We start from the raw sequence: 17,644 nt of genomic DNA on the forward strand, positions 1-17,644 counted from the left end.
CCACACCCACAGTACCTAATCCACAGGTTTAGGTAAGCTAATTAAATATTTCCTCTCTTTAGAATTATAACTAAGAGTTGAGGATTCTTATGAAATTATAAGTTCTTGAACTAAAAAGTACTTACTGAGTGGAGGTCAGGGTCAGCAGCATAACAAAACAAAAGCAAGCTGACCTTCTAGGGGAGCAGAAAGGCCAAGAGCAGACAGAAGCAGCAGGAGACAGAAGAGGACCCAAGAGATTCATGAGAAATGAAAGAAATAATCTTGGTTCTATGTTGTGTCAGGCAATACCACACTGATAAAGAAACAGGAGTCATGGAGCAGGCTACAAAATGCAGGATGCTGCTGAAGAGCAAGATCCTGGCCTTTTTAGTAACAGAATAATCACATAGCATCAGTTGTAAGGGGAAGAAGTTAAAAAGGAAAAGGAAGAATGTAACTAGAAAATGTGCTGACTTCCATATTATCAGGGACTGAGTCTGCTCTCCAGGCACATCTCATCTGCTTGATGACTTAGTATTGTAATTGAGATCACGCCCTAATTCCCCATCCATGGTTTCAATCTTATCAACAAGGCATTCCAGTGATCAGCTTCTGGGGTTCCTTGTTATACATTTATCCTCGCCCCCCCCACCCCTCCCCTCACTCCCTGTCATACCCCATGAAGTAGAAGTCAGGAATACGGTTTATGCACCGTTCATCTGCCCCCCGCCCCTGCATTCCCAGTCATACCTTGTGATGCATAGCCTTCCCAGCATGATCCTGCTTTGTGCTTTGAAAGGCACCTTGCAGGTTGGGGCACCTGTACCTAATTGACCAAGCTGTTCTGACCTTGCTTAGGATTTAGAACTGTAAGTAACAAAATGGTGGCCAAACAGGCTGTTTAGGAGTAGCAGACCCACAGTTCTAGACCTTGCAGACTGTATGTTAAGTGATGACTTAATGTCATTAGAATGTTATCAGAAACTGAGACTAAGTGAAACAAAACCAGCTTTACCATTGGTTAACTTATATAAGCAACAATTAAGTTCCTATGGTATATTTGCCACAAAAAATGTCACCAGACATCTAAAAACAAAGACCCAAACACTTCCTATATTAAACAATGACATTCATTCATTCATTTATTCTCTAGCCCTCTTGTAACTCAGCTCAGGGTCACGGATGACCTGAGCCTATTGGGAAACTCCAGGTATAAGGTGGGAACCAAGCCTGGACACAACACCCTTCCGTCACAGGCACATCATACACATAGCCACCACTCACAGACACACCAGTGTCACTTAGACACACCAGTGAACCTAATGTGCACATTTTTGGCATGTGGGAGGGAAAGGAGCACCAGAAAAAGCCCACGTAGACACAGAGTCATGCAGCCTGCAGATTCCACACACAGTGGCCAAGACTGGGAGTTGTTTTTTGTTTTTGTGGTTTTTTAAAATCAACATTATAACGAAGCAACATTGAAACTTTATTTGAGAATTTGCTATCTTTTAAAATTTCAAATCAAAAGGTGATTGCCTTCCTCCATTTAACTTTCTGTAACCCTTAGCTAACATTAAGTAATTTCTGTTCTTTATAACCACTGATCTCTGACCAGGACATTAAAGCTCATAATAAAGCAAATGGATAGCTGCTGGGGAAAAGACAAGGTTAGAAAAGAAAGATTTCATAGAATCAGGGGACATGAGTTCTCATCCTAGCTCAAGTTCTAGTTTCTTGTGCAACTAAGGAATTCACTTTACTTCATGGCCACATTTTATCTATTAAATGAAAACAAATCATCTGCCCCACTCAGTTTCCTAGAGGCAAGTATTTTTTTAAATCTACTAAAATAGTTATTAGCCAAAGTACACATTAATCACTCAAGAGTTGTCCCTGGGCTCGAATTAAATAACCAGAGAAAACTGGTCCAATGAAGTGTCTCTAAAGTTGGTGATCTTGATGGGTGGAAGGGATGAAGAAAGGTGGGGTGAGCAGGGTAAATGGCTCTTCACTTGCTTTATCATCTTAGAAAACTATTTAAATGAACTTTGAGTTACCTGAAGGGGATCAGTTATTAGAAAGACAAAGAAACAATTCTAGGATAAAAAGCCAATGGTTTTCCAAATCTGATTCTCAGATCAGTAGCATCAACTTCATTTGAGAACTTATTAAAAAAAAAAAAAAAAACAGTTCTTGAACTTCACTTCAGATCTACAGCATTTATTATCCATTGCTGTGGAACAAGTTACCAAAATTAGTGGCTTAAAATGGCATTTACTATCTCATAGTTTCTGTGATAGGAATCTGGACATGGCTTAGCTCTGTGCTTCTCAAAATCTGTCCCAAGTGGCAATCAAGGTGTTTCTTGGCTCCCACGTAGCCATCTCAAGGCTCCATTTGGGGAGGATCTGCTTCCAAGCTCATCCCCATCTTGGTGGCAGATCTCCCTCCCTGGAGGCTCCCAGTCAGACACATCAATTTTTGGCCCAAGGGCCTCTCCACACAGTAGTTCATGACAGGCAGCCCAACATCCCCCGAAACCACCAACTCTTTTTAACTTACTCTCAGAAGAGATATCAGCCCACCATTGCTGGATTCTATTCCTAAGGAGTGAGTCCCTCAGCCCAGCCCACACGCCAGGGTAGACACAAATCCTGGGGGGTGGACTTGGGGGAGACCATCTCAGAAGCTGACTACTCGATCTGCCTATCAGAAATTCTGGGGTAGGGTGCAGACATCTGTTATAACAGGCCCTCGGTGATTCAGACTCACACTAACCACTGGTTCTCTGCTCAGTAGAATTCTTCCTAAAAATGTTAGAGGACAGGGAGAGGGGCACCCCAGTCCCCGCAAACCTGCCTGCTCTAAATAGGTTCTGCCATCTGCCACATCAACACAAAACATATAAGACTTTAATAGAAAGGAACTTTAATACAATTAGCAAACAATACAGGAAAGGCAAAGAAAATAGTTTCTAAATCGAGCACCCTAAGTTACCCATCCTCTTGCGGGTAAAAGTCCACCCAAACAGGACTGGCCCAGAGCAAGGCCCGAAAGCCTGCCACAAGTCTAAAGCACCTTCCAGTGGGGACCCACAGAAAAGGATCAGAAGCAATCAGACAAGTTTGGGAGGAAAAGAGCAAAATCAAAATCAAGACAAAAACCGCCATTGTCACCTCCCCACGGGTCTCTCACCCACATCTGTGTCAACCAGTCCACGACCAAAAGGCAAGTGCAGTTTCTTCACGTGTCTCTCGGCTCCATGTGCCTCCTCCAGGTCTCCTTCTGGATCTCCATCCTGCTTCCCCTTTCTCAGTCTCCTCTGCAGCTTCTCTGCTCAGCTCCACCCTCCTTTGGGTGGGGCAGGGAACCTGGAACCTCCCCCCTTCCTGGTGACCACCCTGCTAAAAAAGATTAACTTGCACTTCCTGCCCCAGCCTCAAGGTTAAGAGCCATCACCAATTCCACACACAGTAGTAGGACCTAGATTGGGGCTGTAAAAGAAACACCAATAAATGCTTCCTGCTGTCTTGGACCCTGCAACCTAACCACAGAGCATTCAGGAACTTGCCTTTGCTCTTATTATCACCAACAGGCACCATTTGTTGAGTATTTTCTATACCCCTGATGCTTTGCTAAGTATTTTACAAACATCATCCACTTAATCCTCACAAGAACCTGGAGAGATATGTACCATTATCCCCACTTGGCAAATGAGGATTTTCAGGCTCAGGCAGTTAAGTGTTTTGTTCAGAACCCCACAGATGTTAAGTAGCCAAGTTGAGAATCAAACCCAAACTTTCCGATTACAAATCAAATAAGCACCAGTATCTAACATTCAAAGGCTTTAGATACATTCACCTCTGTTTCTCCTGATACTTCTCTCTTGATACCCTAATACCCCCAAACAATCAAGTTTAAAAGCACCTCAGCTCCAGATCCCATAAATCCTGCCCGCCCCACTGACAAGAGGAAGAATGTAAGTAATCAGATGTGAAACTCCAGGTCCCAGCGCCTTATTTTTCTTCTGAAATTTTCCAGATCACAGGCACTCTAGAGTTTTTCCTTCCATGCTTATGCAAAGAAAACAAAATGCATCATAGCCTGAAAACAAAGTTTCTCTACTTGTTTGTCGAGGAAAGCACACTGGCTCCCAGTGTCGTCATGCTACTGGCGAGACACTGTGAAACCGCCTCGGGAAAGTCACAGCTGTGTTTGTTCTCCCAGAGCAGCGCTTTCAATCCTGGAGGCACATTAGAATCACCTGGGAGCGCTTATTTTGCTTTTCCTCAACTTCATTGAGGCATAATTGACAAGTTTGTATATAAAGCATGCAACGTGATGGTTTGATATATATGCCCCTTGCAAAATATTTACCACAATCAAGTTAATTCACACACATCGGACATTACATCCCCCGAACTTAATCTCAGAACTACAAGTTTGTACCCTGGACCAACGTCGCCCTGTTTTCTCCACCTCTCACTTCCCAGCAACCTCCACTACACGCTAGGACTTCTAGGAGTTCAACTTTGAGTTCGCACATGGAAGTGATTCGGCGCAGTATTCCTCGTCCTCACTCACCTGGGAGCTTTGAGAACACCTTGGTGGCGGAGCCGTCCCCACCGGCCCCCCAGAGATCTTGCCGTGATGGTTCCTGTGGGGAGCAGGCCTTGGTGCGCCTCCCAAGCGTCCCCAGCTAGCCTCCTGGCCCAATTTAAGGGCCCTGCTCCAAACACTCTTTAGAACTGCCAACCAAGGAAGCCGAATTCCTCGCGTTCGCCTTCTAAAGCACATCGCCAACAAGAACGACGCGGAAAGCAGGAGCTGCTTGGGTTCAGGATCCTCTCCACGCTCAGCTGCTCCAGAGGAAAGCAAACAGAGCACCAATGAAAACTCCAAATGCCTGAGCCCAAGAAGTCAGAAAAATCACTGCACAGGGATACGCGAGCAGCGGGGAGAACATAAGAGGACTTTTTTAAATTTTTGAAATATTTTTTAAGCACTTACCTATATGACTTTTGCAACCATCCCAGGCTCAGTAGGTTCACCATCGTCGGTTCTAGTGATTTGAAAGAGAATTTTGAAGGCTTTGGCATCATTTTCACAGGTTTTAGTGTTAAGCAGGGGGAAACAAGCCAGCAGGGAGACAGCGACTCGAGCACCCTTCCCCACTGCGACGCCGCCCTTTTATCCTCGCCCTCCTAGGCACAGGTGTGCACACTTGCACATGCGCACGCACCCATGCTCAGGTGTCCATAATCAGGGATGCGTGCCCCACACCCACGCACCTTCTATGTTAACAAGATCAAGGCCGCAGGTGGTAGCCACAGAGGCCAGTGGTGTAAAAGCCTCTATTTTCCCTTTGCTGACACAAGTGATAAAAATGTATGCTTCCTGTGCTCTAAGAGCGGGAATGCACAATGAAGAAATAATCATGTAAAAACAAACTAAACAAGCCATGGCTAAGCCATAAAGCGATGTGACTTTCATTCAGTGCCATGGGAGCACCTGTTCTTTTATTCATTAAATATTCAATATGCACACACCTTGGACCAGGCACTATGTCTAAAATGGCACGTGTGGGTGAATACCACAGGCCTACTCTCCTCGGCCTACAGGAGAGATGGAGACTGCACAGATCAGCATACCCATAACTCTAAGCCAAATATGTGTGATGATCCTGAAACAGAACTGAGAAGGCTGCTACTCTGAAAGAGAAATAGTAAGGGAGGGAGAGGCTCGAAATACAGAATGAGAGATGGAATAAATCGATCTAAAGAAGGGCTGTAAGGACCCTGTTGGGCTAATAGTGCATACAAGGGCAGGAGGGGGAGATAGCAAAAGGCAGGTGTCCAGAGGTAGGAAGGAGGTTGGCATAAACAAAAGCCAAAGGAAGGTGAGTGGAACTGCTCTGGATAGAGTGGGGGCACAGGAGGGAGAATAAGGAGGAATCTGGGTAATCATCATTCAAGTGGGGTCTTTTGAACGGAGGCTTGAAATACAGGTTGACCAAAACAGATCTCATGGAAATCAAAGAGAAATTCTAGTAAGGACCTCCCAGGGCAGGTCTGAGTTCTGCAAGGCCTGAAGCTCATGAAACCATAAGGAAATGCATGCAAGATGGGAAAACTGCCAGGGCCCCTGGCAGAGGCATGGAAAGGCAGGGGCGAAGAAGGGGCCCCAAGAGACTTAAGTGCACGGTGTTGAGGTAATTCTGCCAGCAACCTCCACTCCAACCCTGCTCCTCTTATTGCCTGGAGCTGGGAAGGGTCTCCATGGAGCTCACTAATTAAGTTTATACCCCCTTGCAACCACACTCATTCCCATTCATGCCAGCCTCTCCAAGAAAGAATATTGTGGGCACTCAGGATTCATTTGATCATTTCACAAATATACATGTGTTTATTAGGTGAAATCTAAACTGTAACATTTTTCAATAATAATTATAGAGTATTTAGTAGTCTCTGAGCCTGACCCAAGATGACACATGTATTTCACATCTTATCATGGACCAAATACTATTCTAGACTCTGGGAATACAGTTACAACCTACATCGATACATTTGGTCTCCTGCATTTGTTTAGCAATTTCCAGTAAGAGAAAATTTTCCTTTTCCTCTCTAAGTCTAGGCTAACGACCTGGTCACCACAATTAGTGACCTCCCAGACACTATGGAGTCCTATTAAAGGGGGACAATCTCTAAGACTCTCAAGGAAGACTGTCTTGTGAGGGAAATAGGTGAGAGTTTTCTCCTGCATTCCACAGCTTGCTGTATCTCTGCAGCTGATACACTCACTTCTAGTGAGTTTGGTTTCAGAGGCAGAAATAGAGCCCAGAGAAGAAAAAAAGGGGTATAATTTCTGCAGGTGGATTTCTAGAGTGGGGTTTGTCTTGATTCCACTATGGTAGTAAATGCAGAATTGAAGTAAAGGGAATGACTTTGAGATGAGGGGAAATGTTGAGGCAACCCTCAGATTTTGTTTTATTTTGTTTTTGTTTTTTTATTATAGTCACGTTGGTTTACATCATAGTTTGTATTTTAGAGATACAGGATCTCCCTCTTCAGATGTTGTTCCCATACCACACCCATCTCCAAAACACCCATAGGCCACCACCATAGTCCATTGCTTCCCACCCCAACTTTCTTATTCCTCCCGCTCCAGCACCCCCATTGTCTGCCTCAGTTCTATAGTCAGCTTTCAAGGGTGAGTTTTTTAGCCTTCAGTTTTTAAAAACAATTTTAGAGGGAGATACATCCTCAATAGTTAATTTTTATATGGAGTTTATTATAATTATCTACTGTGCAAAAAGTAGTATGTAGGCTAATTCGAGTTCAGGCTGAAGGTTCAACAGATTGACTTCAAGTGGCCCCTGCAATAGAGGTGGGAAGGAGAGTTTATAGTTTTAAAATACCTGAGGCACAGAATTCAGGATATTCAAAATCTGCTGTTTTCTCCCTTTCTTTGTTTCCCCGAGTACAGCAATATGTCAAATAACATCTGTTCAATGACCTCCAAATAACACCTGATCAGAACGATATATTGAAGTGTCGCTCAGGGTCGTCCTAATTATCATTGTCCCAATTGGTTGAATTACATTCAGTACACCCCAAATTCATTTTGCCTCTTTCCAGTGTGCGTTAACTTTATGGTTCATAATTATCTAGCACAGGTAAAACCCTTAATAAAATCTCCTGGTGTGGTCTGTTTGTGAGATGGCTCCGACAGGTTTTGGTATATGACTCTAGGTGACCGGAGGCCCTGTACCCTTCCATGTCACCTCCTATCTATTAGCTACAACAGAAATTGAAGGTAATTTAGAATATATTAGGGGCATAAAGACTCTAGAAAACCATACCTTAGAGACATCATCAAAATGAAGAATGCAAAGGGAAGCAATTTTGCTGGGGTTTGGCTTTTCATTTCTGAACTTTGTGCATAAAATAAGTCCTTTGAGCCCTGCAGAGTAGGGTCTAAAAAGTACCATTTTTTCTTGAATATTTATTGAACACCAAGTAGGTGTAGGGCATGAATCCAGGAGACACACAGAGACTTAAAATGCAAGCTCTGCCCTTCAAAAAGATACAGTTTGCTTGGGAGGCACAAGAAAGACATAGAAAAGATAAATAACAGGCCTCGCTGAACATCATGAGGAGTGCAGACAATTGGGCTCTGGGAGGTCAAATGCCAGGCATAACCCCTAAGAGCTTTGGGGCAGCTGGGGGATTGAAGAATATTGATGGAACAGGAGGAGAAGCACTTAGGTTAAAGTGTAGGACATATTTAATGTGTAAGAAGATGGATGTTAGGCAGGCAAGGGCTCAGAGTGAAAGAAAGAACAGACACGATTTCTCTCTGCCTTCAGCCAAGTAGGCAGACAGGTCAAATCCAGCTTGCCAGGTTTTTGTAAGGCCTGCAAGCTAAGAATTGTTTCTACATTTTTTTTTAATGGTTAAAAAGCAAGCCAAGACGCTGGAAGGGATCATGCTCAGCGAAATAAGCCAAAAAGAAAAAGAAAAATACTGGATGGTCTCACTCATAGCAGGAATCTAGAAAACTTAAATAAGGGACCAGAAAAATGAATAACTATAAGAAAGCGAAAATCAAAATTAACAAAAAACTATGAACCAGAGACACTTTTTGGGGGGTGAGGGGCGGGAGAGGAGGGATTGGGGTCAGAATGGGGGGGTTGCAATTGTATGGGGAATATAAAAATAAAATTTATTATTTAAAAAAAAATTTTAAAAAAAAAAAAGCAAGCCAAGGAATGTATTGTGACACCTGAAAATTATATGAAATTCATATTTCAGGTCTGACAAGATTCCATGAGAACACAGACCTACTCACCCAGGTGATGGTGTTCACCGCTGCTCTTACAGCAGAGTCAAGTAGTCACCATAGAGGCCTAAAATCTGGATCTTTACAGAAAAAAAATTGCCTCCGACTACTTTACCTGAGGTGAAATCGCTGGAATAGGTCAAGAAGCATATCTGTCAGGGCCCAGGTCACGACAGGTCTTGGTAAACTCTGCAGTTTCAGCCTTACTGCTTTAACAATAGGGATTCACTGAAGGTTTTCGAGCAAGAACAGAGAATAAGGAGAGGCATGAAGATAAAGACAGGAGCGATCTGAGGCAGGAAAATGATTATGAGTACTTAGTTGAAGTGTGAGGTGATGAAGACCTGAAATGGTTCCCTTTTCTCTTCGCCTAAAGCCTCTTTTACTTGCTCTCTTTTCTCTTCAAACCTCCTAACACTGTCCCCTCTTTCACTTTCAGTCGATGGCTTCATTTCCATGAGCAATTTTTAAAAAGAAGAAAGAAGCAGCAACTCCTTCATCGTCCCACATGGAACCCATAAACCCACAATTTTGTCTGTTTCCTTCTTGCCACACTTAAAAGAATATGCCTTGATCTGATCCCCTCAGGGCCTCCCTGGAGCTTTCAGAAGAAAAGTGCAAATGCAGCCAGCAGTATCAGGCTCTGCCTTCCCTGTCCCTTCCCAAATCTCATGTTATTGAGCAAGTTTAACTCCTGTGCTGCAATCACAAACCCACTGTGAGTGGTGCTGGGTAATCCAAAGAAATGCTCTGTCCGAATTCCAGGAAGCTGCGACTGCTTCCTTATTTAGGAATGAAAGGTCTTTGCTGATATAATTAATTAAGTCTCTCAAAGTGGAGATTATCCTGAGTTATCACATAATCAATGATAAAGTCGATGATAAGTATCTTTAAAAGAGAGAGACAGGGAAAATGAAATAGAGAGGGACCGAGGGCCACGCTAAGACAGCCAGAGATCAGAGTGATGCAGCTATAAGGCAAGGATGCCCAGGAGTACTGAATTGAGCTTGGGAGTCTGCGAACCCCTAGAGGATCTTGGTTCTTATCTTGGTGAGGAAAGAAATCAACATTGAGACCAGAGTTATGTACAAAAGCAAACAATTTATTGACAGATAAAAAGGACAGGAAATGAGCACAGAAGGATCCAGATGGGTTGCCCTATGGGGGCAGGAAGCAAGTGTTTATATGGGTATAGTGGGCAAGGAGTTTGGTCATTGGGTATCCTTGAGTTGTCTCTGCTGATTGGTTGAGGCCTGTGGGGTCTCCTAGGTTACTGAGTCTCCCAGGTTACCTGGCCTGCTTTCCTGAAACAAGTTTCAGGCCGTGCTTTATCATTGTGTTATTGTGTTGGTGTTCAAAACATTGGATTTTTACTAGATTGGGGTACCCTGACCCCCACCATTATTCCTCATCAATTTGATAAATGGACCTAGGACACCTGGGTTTGGGGGCACTCCCTAGCTCCAACAGATTGTCCCTTATTCAGTTTGATGGAAGGGCTTAGACACCAGGGCTTGAGCCCCCCACCCCCTGATTCTAGCTAACTACCTATAGCCATTTTCTAACTTCCTCATTCAGTACCAAGAGCCCCCAGAAGCTGGTAGTGACTTCCCCCAGAGCCTCTGGGAGAGAGGCAAACCAACCCACACTGTGTTTTAAGACTTCAGCCTCCATGGGCCTCCCCTGGTGGCGCAGCGGTTGAGCACTGGGCTGCGAAGCTGCCCACAGCGTCTACAGCACCGGTTCAATACCCGGCTGCTGGCGAGGGTCCCACATGGCGTGCAGACCTCTCCTGCCGCCCGCTGCTCCCCTCAGCAGTGTACTTCAGTCCTTCTGCCTGCTCTGCTCCCCGCTCTGGCTCTGGTGAATTCTCTCACCCTCCCACTCTTCTGACTGTAACCAGTGCTTGCATAAATAAATAAATAAATCTTTAAAAAAAAAAAAAAAAAAGACTCCAGCCTCCAGAACTAAAAGAGAGAATAAATTTGCTGTTTTATTAGCCAGTTTGTGGTCATTTGTTATAGGAGCCCAAGGAAACTAGCAGGGGTTATTTTTTTCCTGCCCTTCATGACTCTTTTGTTCCTACTTAAAAGACTCAAACCCTAGTAGTAATTTAAGGGATAAAATTGCTTCAGACTTTAGTGTTTCCAATTCCAAGTCATCACCAGTAATGTCCATTAGGAAGAAAGGCTTGTCACCACTTTCACCTTCACATCCTTACTCTGCCCCTTCGCGTTGCCCTCCTCTGCCAGGACACAAGGACCAGCTGCAGGCATGAAGTCTTGCAGGGGGTGGGGAGCAGGGACGGGGGGAGGAGGGTCCCCTTCTCTCCTCCCACTCACCATTTCCTTACTAGCCAGCTGCTGTTTCTCACCCTTGACCCACACAGTCATAAACTGTGCACTACCCAGTCTTGGATGCTGTGTGGGAATGGCTCTTTCTCCCCTGGGGTACTTTCCTGTGTTCAACATTTCCTCATCCCCACCCCATCACTGGAAACCTGTCACCTGCAGGTGCCTCATTGAAGGTGACATACTCCTCGCTCTGGATCATGGCTCATTGCTTCTCTGGCTGCTGGAACCAACAATGACCAACCCAATCACAATGCAGAGGCCTCTCTGCCCCCAGTGTCAAAATTAAAGTTCTCACATATTGAAAAGTCATTAATTCAGCAGCAGAGAAGATGCTTTCCTTTCCATACCAGAATACTAATGAACTAAAAAGTTATTAAAAGATAGAACTCCTTTATTTGAATAAAAGCCATGAGTGCTGACCTTCACACTGTCAGCTCAGTTTTCCCTTGGATTGTAGCACACCTAACCAGTCTTTTGATCCTGAACAATTTCAAATCTCCATTCGGATCTGACAGAGCTGACACCAGCCGCCCAGCCCTGTAGCGCTTCGATGGAATTTTTGATAAAGTGAAATTGATGAAGAACCAAAGTTCCTTTTTTGATGGCCTTTCCTGAAACTACGAAGAACACCTTGAATGCCATCCCCATTGTCTGTGGTCCTCTCATTAGCGGGAAGAGTCGAACTCTGTGCCAGAGGCCAAAAGCAAGGCCCTGACTCCTGACCCCTCCCAGATTTATTGCACCTTATTGTCACGGAGCATACCCAGCACATGCCCCCTTCCAGGGCAAGGCTATCCCAATCATAGAGCACATACAAGTCAAGGACGTTAAGTCAAAGACATAACTCACCCTGTTTGAACACCGTTTTATCTCTGAAAATGCCGTCTGTTGTAAGTGCCTCCATCCTGCATGGTAGCTGTGCTCTTTACACACATCCATGGGAGACAGGAGAGTCAATCCAGGCTCCAATTTCAGTTTTGTCACCAACTTGGCTACGATTTTAGGCTTTCCGTGCACAAATCTTAGCTCTCCCACCTGAAAAGTAACGCTAGAGCTTCTCTGTTACAGCACTTTTGTGTCATCCAGAAAAACAAGAGACAATGACAAACAGTCCAGAAAACACATTACAGAGTCATTTCCCCAGCTACCGCCCAGGAGCCTCAGGTCCAAGGCTTGTCCTGCAGCTGTGCTCTCTGCAAACTGCGCCATGTTAGGTGATTTTGGGAGAACCACTTTGAAAAGCCAGGCTGAGAGAACCACTTTGAAAAGTGAAAATCACTTTTCAAACCACTTTGAAAAGGAGCTCCACCAGGACTCTGGGAAGCTGCGGAACATGCGTCCTGGACTCTCTGAAAACAGTGTTTGTCCAGCCTCATGACCTCCCCCTACCAAGCCTCAGCCCCTTTGCCCTTGGGTCCCAGGGTCCAGCTGCCACACTCGGAGATATCTTCACTTCTCTCACAGGACACTCTAGAAACCTAATACCATGGTATACACACCTACAAATACCCTTTAACCTTTCAACACCTCGGAGAGCACACCAACAATAACTATTTTTTCCAGAGGAAAGTCACAGAATGTACAATGTAACACAAACCTTCACGAATAATCTCCCTGGGGGCATTAGGTATTAGACCAAATGTACTCCAAGTTCTCCCTCAAAGCACCCTGCTCTGCCCTGACCAAGATATTGCCCAGTTGAGAGTAGAGAGAGTAAAATTACAATTCTCCATGCTCTGCTCCAGAGCCATTCTCTAGCCTTCCCAGTTCCGTTCTGCCCTGCACCGTGCCACTGGGTAGGCTATTTATGCATCTTCCGGATTTATCCACCGTCTTCTTCCCAGTTGGGTTCAGCCTGTCCTCCTACCAGCAGATCAGAGGATAGGAGTAAGGGTGGTCAGGGCACTTGATACCCTCACTTCCTCCTTGGCAGGTCCTGACTTGGACACTGGCTGTGCCACAGCCCCCACCAGAGACTTCTCACCCACCACGTGGCTCATCAGCTGCAGGAACAACTCCTTCCCATTGCCAGCTCAGGCCTAAGGATGGCTTCTCACTGACCCTGACCCCAGTTGACTTCACCTTTGGGTGACCATCTGTCAGACACCTATGCGGGACAACCTAGGGTGCTGAAAGTCAAAGGCTGCTAAGGAGAAGCGAAGTTCAAATACATGAGAGAACAAGTCGTAATGCCCAGATCAGGAGTCAAGCCAGGAATTAAGATGGGAGATACAGAGCCAGAAGCTCAGAACCTGGAGAAGACAGGACCAAATGAACTAGTCCGGGGTGAAAGAAGCAAAGGGGTTTGTCAATGGGGAATCACATTCCCCTTTCTCGCCAGAAGGTGTAGACTGGCTTCAAGGATGAGGGACACAATGAATCTTGTCATTCCCATGTAGGATTTGGTCTTCCTTTCTCCAAAAATTCAATGCCTTAGGGAAGAGTTTATGTTTTTTTGTTTTGTTTTGTTTTGTTTTTTAGTCAAGGGCTCTAACCCTGGTTTCCAAGGGTCTGTGAGTATATGTATGTGTGAGCAGAGTCCATAGCGATCATCAGACTCGAAAAGGAACCTGGGATCATCAGTGGTTATCATTTCTAGTTAACCATTTCACACTCTCTTTTGTTGGAAAAAAAAAAATCCCAATTCCTTTCTGTTATATCAATACTGACTTATCATCTCTTTCCTAATTCCTCACAAGTCTCTCCTCCCAGACTCACCCTCCATCCAGGAGTTTGCATTTCAAATGTGTAACATTTAAGATCGATGGCACTTGACTCCTGGTAAATCCTCACAGCCCTACGTTGTCATGTAAAAACGTTCTTGTTCTTCTCTGGTGTAGCTGGATGATAAAGCCCTCCTTGGTGACTCCCTATATATCATCTTTGGCATTTGCCATCCATGGGTTGCGAAGGAAACTTGGCACCAATTTCTCCTAAAGAATGTGCAGTCGGGCCTCCCCAGTGGCGCAGCGGTTGAGCGCTGGGTTGCGAAGCTGCCCGGGGCCTCTGCGGCGCCGGTTCGATCCCCGGCTGCTCCCCGGCCACCAGAGGAGGGTCCCACATGGCGCGCAGACCTCTCCTGCCGCCCGCTGCTCCCCTCAGCAGTGTGCTTTGGTCCTTCTGCCTGCTCTGCTCCCCGCTCTGGCTCTGGTGAATTCTCTCACCCTCCCGAGCTTCTGACTGTACCCAGTGCATGTATAAACAAAACAAACAAACAAATAAATAAATAAATAAACATGCCTCTAAAAAAAAAAAAAAGAATGTGCAGTCACCGGATGATCGCTGAGATCTCGCAGTGGCATTCCACAAGTCAAAATCCAAGTCTAAAGCAATAACTTTTTTAAATGCTCTGACATTTGCTTCTCCCACCAGTCATGGGAATCTGATCTCTGCACGTGGTGATTTAAAATCAAAAGGAACATTGTGCGTAGAGCCAGGGTAGAGCCAGGGTCTCTACAGAGTATGTTGTGCAGTTCAGCTCTCCTGACCTGTGGGTGGCAGCAATGTTCAGTGATGGGGTGGGCACAAGACCCAATTACTCCTGATTTCTCTCAGATGATCCTGATCATTCCTATAGCTTCTATTACTTCCTGCCCAATCACAAATCAGAGTACATCTGGTTCACATTTGCCGTGGCTTGCTTGACACTGCCACCTGGAGGAAACCTCAAATTTAACATGTCATCTTAACTCCCTCCTTTTTGTATTCAGTCAGTTAGAAATCAACTGTCTCACTTGTCTAAACCAAATAATTTACTAGGTTCTGCTAGTTTATTCCTTACAGATCTCTCTAATCTAAATGCCCACTGTCTGTTCTCTCTCCTGCCACCATTTTGGCCCAGTAAACCATCACCTCTCAGCTGCTTTAATGCCATCAACTTCTGGCCAGTCTCCAATTCCACACAGGAGTCAGAAAGCTCTCTCAAAAATGCACATGCTGCTGCTTAAAAGTCTTCAATATATTTCACTGCTCTTGGACTAAGAAACAAAATTCTTAACTGACCTTTAAGATCTCTTCTCATTTTAATTCTCCAACTTCATCTAAAGACACATTTCTTCTTCATTCTGGTCCAGCCATCCTCGACTTCTTCCTTCTCAAATATGTCAGGGTTTCTATGTGTTCATACATGCGGGGTCCTTTGCATAGAGTTTGCATTAAACCTTGCACTTAGCAAGTATCCCAGCCCCATATTCAGCAAATGCAACTCTAAGCTTAAACATCATGTCATATCCTCATGCTACCCTCACTCCCTAAACTTGTTAGAGCCTCCTGACTGACACTTCCACAAGCTTCTCACTTTCCTAACACTGCCTGTCCTACCTTGAAAAAGGAACTCAATCTCTCTGTTCCTTAGCTTCCTCATTTATAAATTAGGGATAATAGTTTTACCCTCCTTGTGGGGGCCTCAAGATTAATGGGTTAGTATATGTAAAGCACTTAGAACCAGGCCTGGCAGGAGGTGGGCACTGCTTAAGGGATAGGGATCATGGTCACCACCTTCTCCATCACTGTCATCTCCTTTGTTGTCTTCATCTTCATCCTCATCATCCCCATCACATTCATGACCACCATCTTTTTTTGTTTGTTTGTTTGTTTTTTAATTTTGTATATTTTTTACATCATTTTTCATTTTTGTGTAATGTATGTATTTTCATCTTGGTTGTGATCCCTGTACAATTCCCACCACCTTTGTTTTGACTCTACTCCCTTCTACCTCCCCCCTCCATAGTGTGTCTCTGGTTTATAGTTGCTTATTGATTTTGATTTTTACTTTATTATAATAGTCTTTTTCCTGATCCCGTATTTAGGTTTTCTAAACTCCTGCTATGAGTGAGACCATTCGGTATTTTCCTTTTCTTTTTCTTTTTTGCTTATTTCACTGAGCATGATCTCTTCCAGCTCTATCCATGTTGCTGCAAATTGCATGAGTTATCTTTTTTGATTGCTAAGTAATATTCCATTGTGTATATGTACCACATCTTCTTGATCCAGTCATCTATTTTTGGGCATTTGGGTTGTTTCCATAGCTTACCTATTGTAAATAGTGCTGCCATAAACATAGGGGTACAGATGCCCTTTTGAATTGATGTTTCTGTGTCCTTTAGGTAAATACCTAGGAGTGAAATTGCTGGATCCTATGGAAGCTCCATCTTTAGCAGGTTGAGGAATCTCCACACAGCTTTCCATAGTGGTTGGACGATTTTGCACTCCCACCAGCAGTGCAGTAGAGTTCCTTTTTCTCCGCATCCTCGCCAATGTTTGTTATTGCTAGTTTTTTTTAAAATATGTGCCATTCTCACTGGTGTAAGATGGTATCTCCTTGTCATCATCACATTCATGAGCACATAGTCAGGGTATGTCTTCTTCACCTATTGATAAACACATTGTGTTTGTCTTATTCTCCGCTTGAACCCAGACATCTATCAGAGTACTTGACACATAGCAGATATTCAATAAATATTCATTGTATAGAGAATCATGTGGGTTGTATTTCCACAGACAGGGTACAGTTTCCCCAAGTCAAGGATTGTACTTAATTTATGTCAGTTAAGAGCCCTAAGCTGATAAAGACTGAAAACATAAAGATTAGGTTACTACCTTATTCCTGCAACTTTGCCAAAGGTTTCTTATTTCAATTAAAACAATATTTATTGAGTGCTTACTATGTGCCAGACATTGTTCTAGGTGACAGGTATATACAATGAATAAAACAAGTTCCTTTCCTTGGGGAGCTAATTATAAATCCTCTACCAAGAAGAGGCTGAGTCCAGTTTCATTCCATGAATTTCCTTCCTTAGGGAGACCCTGTATTAAGATAAAGACAGAAAGGCCACCAGTAGATAAGTTCTTTCAGGCATTAAGATGCTGAAGAAGCAGCTTGGCAAAATAGAAGAGGCAAGCACTTTGGATTGCAGTAAGAATTAGAAATATACAAACAAGATGTTCAGTAGTGCCTGCCTGCACATGGTAAGCACTCACTAAATGATTACAGAATCTGTAATCTAGAGAAGCTTTTCTAGAGAAGCTTTGCTCTTTTCTGAAATAGGTTCCAAAGTCCAGGAAGAATGTATTCAGATATTACAGCTATGATTAAAAGCTAATTAAACCCAGGAGGCTGTAAAAGAGCAATCTACCAAGACGGAATATGGTGCAGTCATATGACCAGGAAGATTAGGGCTTTTTAGAGAACTACAGGGTTTCTGGTAGCTGGCTTGAAGTTATTGGGGCATGAGATCCAACACGATGCTGGAAAGGAGGCTGAGGTAGACTATGTGTGTCAGGCTGAGGGTTCAGAACTCTTCTGAAAGCAATGGGATCCCTAGGAGAATTTTAATGGGAAATGTAATGGGAAAATGTGTGATGGGAAAGGTCACTCTGTCCCTGGATAGCTTTGTGTGATTTAATAAAGAATAATCTGATCTTCATTTCCTGTTCCTGACACAAGGCTTCAAAAACCCTTGGAG

Source organism: Talpa occidentalis, unplaced genomic scaffold (assembly GCF_014898055.3).
Source record: "Talpa occidentalis isolate TD23 unplaced genomic scaffold, MPIMG_talOcc4v2.1 talOcc4.5, whole genome shotgun sequence".
In the NCBI taxonomy this organism is placed as follows: domain Eukaryota; kingdom Metazoa; phylum Chordata; class Mammalia; order Eulipotyphla; family Talpidae; genus Talpa; species Talpa occidentalis.